Source organism: Haplochromis burtoni, unplaced genomic scaffold, assembly GCF_018398535.1.
Source record: "Haplochromis burtoni strain Fernald_Lab_line unplaced genomic scaffold, NCSU_Asbu1 Contig_580, whole genome shotgun sequence".
Classification (NCBI taxonomy): Eukaryota; Metazoa; Chordata; class Actinopteri; order Cichliformes; family Cichlidae; genus Haplochromis; species Haplochromis burtoni.
Window position 1 is genome coordinate 303,338 of NW_024582941.1, and position 4,150 is coordinate 307,487.

Here is a 4,150-nt window from a genome sequence, read left to right on the forward strand (position 1 = left end):
TACACATTGGAAATATATCAACTTTTAAACACTTTTACCTGAAAACAGGGGGAAAAGAATCACGAGAGTGATTATGACTTGCGTCTCTCATGCAGTAGTTTATTGCAGTGAGGAGAACGCGCGAAAGCCCCCTAGTGGAGAATAGAGACACTACTAATCGATCCCAGAAAAGGCTTACTAGCCGATCACTGATGTATAGATTGCAGTTCTCTTAAGTAACATGAAAGCCATTAATATAACATGAAAAATAATAAACTCTTAACCATTTTCTTACCATATTTACATTATTTTCGTCCTTATATCAACTGATATGAATTAGTATTAACTGAACAGTTTTATATGCAATAGTCATTCAACCTGTCACACTGACAGATGTGTCCTGGCCTTTGATCACTCTCAGGTAGGTAATGAGAGGAATATCAGCCTCATAGTCTCGCATGTATAGATCCGAAACTCCGTCACTCTTCTCCATCTCCTGCTGTCCTCATGTATCCTCATTCCCTTTCCCACCAACTCAGCCATTGTTGCCTTGCTTCCTTTTGACATTCCCCGAAACAAGATGAGTCTTCACAATCATTCATTCATTTCTTTTACAGGTAATTTCCTCTCCGTGTCAACATGTGTCTCTGTGGGTGTCATTCTATGGGTTTCTTGTCATCATTAAACATGGTTCTGTACCTCCTACTTTTACTGCATTAGCTAGGTTAGCATCTTCAGTGTATTTGAATGGTAACTAGACCCAGAATTAGCATTCAAACAGAGATATCAGCTGGCAATTGGTTAATTTTTATTGCCAGCAAAATGGTAGTCAAGTCTACTGTGTCTTTGTTTTCTTTATTTCCGCAGCAGCAGCAACATAGTGGATTCAGATTTGAATTTTAGTGACCCAGCCCTTAGTGATACGCTCAGAACTGTGCCATTAGCTTGCAGCGGGTAAACTGTTTAAAGCTAGCATTGCCAAGTCTCAAAAATGCTTTTGAGGTTGAATACCTTTGGGCCATTCCCTGGGTCTCCAGAAGATTCTTTTTATTTCATATGTCAAAATGCTGAAATACCCCAAGCAGTAATATTAGCGGTAGCTGGGAACGGGCTGTAATTGATGGCTACAGTTGTTGTGGCATTAAGTCTGTGCAGCAGCAGTTTGTGGAAATATTCCTACCTGCACAAAAAACAAATGTGCAAAAATTACCATCAGAGATTAAAGGAGCAGCTGTTTAAAAGCTGTGTGTTTAATTTATCCCTTCATTCGTTCATACATGCTCCTAAATTTGTTCATAAAGCACAAACACCTTAGATTTGTGTGTCCACACCTGTGAGAGTCGCTTCCTTCAGCTGGAATCATTTTCATAGATAAATTAGTCTCCCTCGGTCTCTTACGGTAAATGTACATTTGATCACACCCATGTTTTCAGGCAAAAAACATGAAATAAGAAACAGACATGTGGAACAAACGATGAGTATTGTGTACTTGGACGCATGACATCTCAGTAGACTTATGCTGGGCTTACACTGTGCGATTTTTGGCCCATTTTGAGACGATTTTTGAGTCATGCAACCGTTTTGGCGATCGGCCCGACTTTGGCCTTCATCGTGCGTCGTGCATCGTGTAGTATACGTGGGGCAACGAGAAGCGATTGACACCTCACGACCAGCTCCCGATCATCAATCGCTTGGTCATGGGGTGATCGGACCGTCGTAGCTTGACCGCAGTTTGCGCACGCGCAAACACAAATGTCAGCGAAAAAGACGGCGCAGCACGGCAGTGCAGCGTGTGATCTGGACACAAGCGATGGAGGCACAACTTGTAGAACTTTGGAAAGCTCATCCGAGCCTTTTCGATGTGGCCTCACAAAATTATCACGACCACAACAACCGTGAAAATAGTTGGATTACATGCTGCTCAATCACAGCTGCCTGATCATGTTTTTCATTAGCAATTTAGCAAAGTTGATGGTGGTGGTGTGTCTGTGTGAGTGAAAGACAGAGAGAGTGACAGAATTTCTGTTATAACCTTCATTTTATGGACGCACAGTGTGAGCACTCAGGTCGCATCAGAGCATCGGGTATAGTGTGAGACCTGCATCGTGACCTACCAACTTCTAACCCCTGTGAGTCAATCATACAGTTTGAGCAGGAGCTGAATCGCACGACTGAAAAAATCGCACAGTGTCTGCCCAGCATTACAGTGTGCTTCTAATGGGAGCTGTGAGAACAAGCAGGCATCTGCAGAGTCGATGTGGACTCCATGTGTGGCTTTGCACAGACATGGAGTCGATAACCATCAGCCTGCTGCTTCAGCAGCTTTTGTGTTTGTATACTGAAAACAATAGAAAGGCTTTGCTTATAGACTCAGCGATGCTGCTCTCAGAGCTTTCCCCCTGCATCTCTTATTTGTTCTGATTTCTTGTGGTTTTTGTTCTCCGTGGCTCTTCCCTTCTTCCTTTCCTGTCCTGTTCTGCTCTTTCTTGTGCGTTAAGCTCACGTTCAGTTTCTTCCTCCTTTATATCTTTGGACTGGAGAAATTAATTTCCCTTCTTTTCAAAGGTATGAGAACATATAGGGAGCAGAGAAATAGGGCCAGAGAGATGGTGTTAATATTGATCTCGGTTAATTAGATTCCTGTTGGAGTCCTGTGAGGGATTGGAGTGGCAAAGCACAGTGTTTGAGTGCAGCCTGAGGAAAATGGAGCTTGTGTTAGAAGGATTTTCATTTTAAACGTGTGTTTGGACACAGAAGGAAGAAATCAGCGCTTCTCATATTTGAAATATTCCAAATCTGAGCCTATTTTTTTAATTCAAACTCGTGTTTTCTTTGATGCTTCGTCTTTTTTCTCATGCTTGGCAGCATTTATGTTTTCTGGCTTTAGCTTTCTGGATGTGTGTGCACATCGGCACTAACTCCTCCCATGAACACGTATGATGAGCCTAAAAGGTTTTGTAAATTCTTATAGGTTACTTTTCCACTCTCATAGAGCACATTACACAGCATGCCTCATTCACACAAGCACATTTTCTATGAAGAAGTGCTTTCTAGCTAACAATGGATGCGGCAGAGAGTATCTTGGATTAGCATCTGGCCCACGAGTCCAACCAGGGATCAAACCATCGACCTTCTGATTATTAGACGACTTGCTCTACCTCCGCAGCTCCAGCCAAACAGCTGCTTGATCCCTTCAGTAAATTTGATGACACCATGAAAAACCATGTCAACATTGCAGGAAGCAAGGCTAGCAGAGCTTGGTATCAAACTGTAGGAAAAAAGCTGGTTTTGAGCAGCCGCATGATGATGTAGACGTTTCTGTCACTCTGCATATCACACAGTCACATCCCATAATATAAAGCTGCTGACTGCAACCAGCAGAGCACGTTTGACTCTTCTTCACTCAGTCATGTTACAGCCACACTTAAAACATCAAAGGAGACAAAAGAAATAAAGTGATGTTGATACATTGTACTAATGCCACAGCATTGACATATCTATAATTATATTCCATCATTAACTTCACTCACCCCGCCCCCTGTTTTCCTCTTTGTTCTTTTTGACCACGTTCAGGACTTGTCTTTATTTTGATTGGTGGCTTTCAGTGTTGCCTTTGGCTTATTTAAACGGGATCATAAGGGCTGGCAGTGAGATCAGAGACAAGCAGTGCTTGAAGTTAACTGTAAAGATCCTACAGTCCAGTGTTAATGAGCTTCAGACCCCCTCATTGCAGCACCTGGAAACAAAAAGGAGGAAAAACTCCAGCTTAACAGGAAGAGAGGTCTAGATCTGAGCTCGGGGGCGGCAGCCATCTGACATGACTCATTAAACGGGGGAGTTTTTGTATTTAGCATTTCCGTTGTTACACTGTGGCTCACAAATGAAGTTTGCTGTGGACATCTCATTGTGTTTGTGAGCCTGCAGTACTGCACTGTCTGCAGAGACATGCCCCTCTATGAGGAGACTGATACTTGCTGTGTTAGTGATGCCGGGGGGCAGCATTGAAGTACATGAACTGTACTGCAGCAGGCTACATGTTGTGTGATCAAAGACAGCTCTAAGAAGATCTTGTCATCTCTACCAAACCTGCCTACATTTGTCACAGTGAGCTCAGTGGGTGCAGCTTGTGTGATGGGCAGACCACACACACACACACACACACACACACACA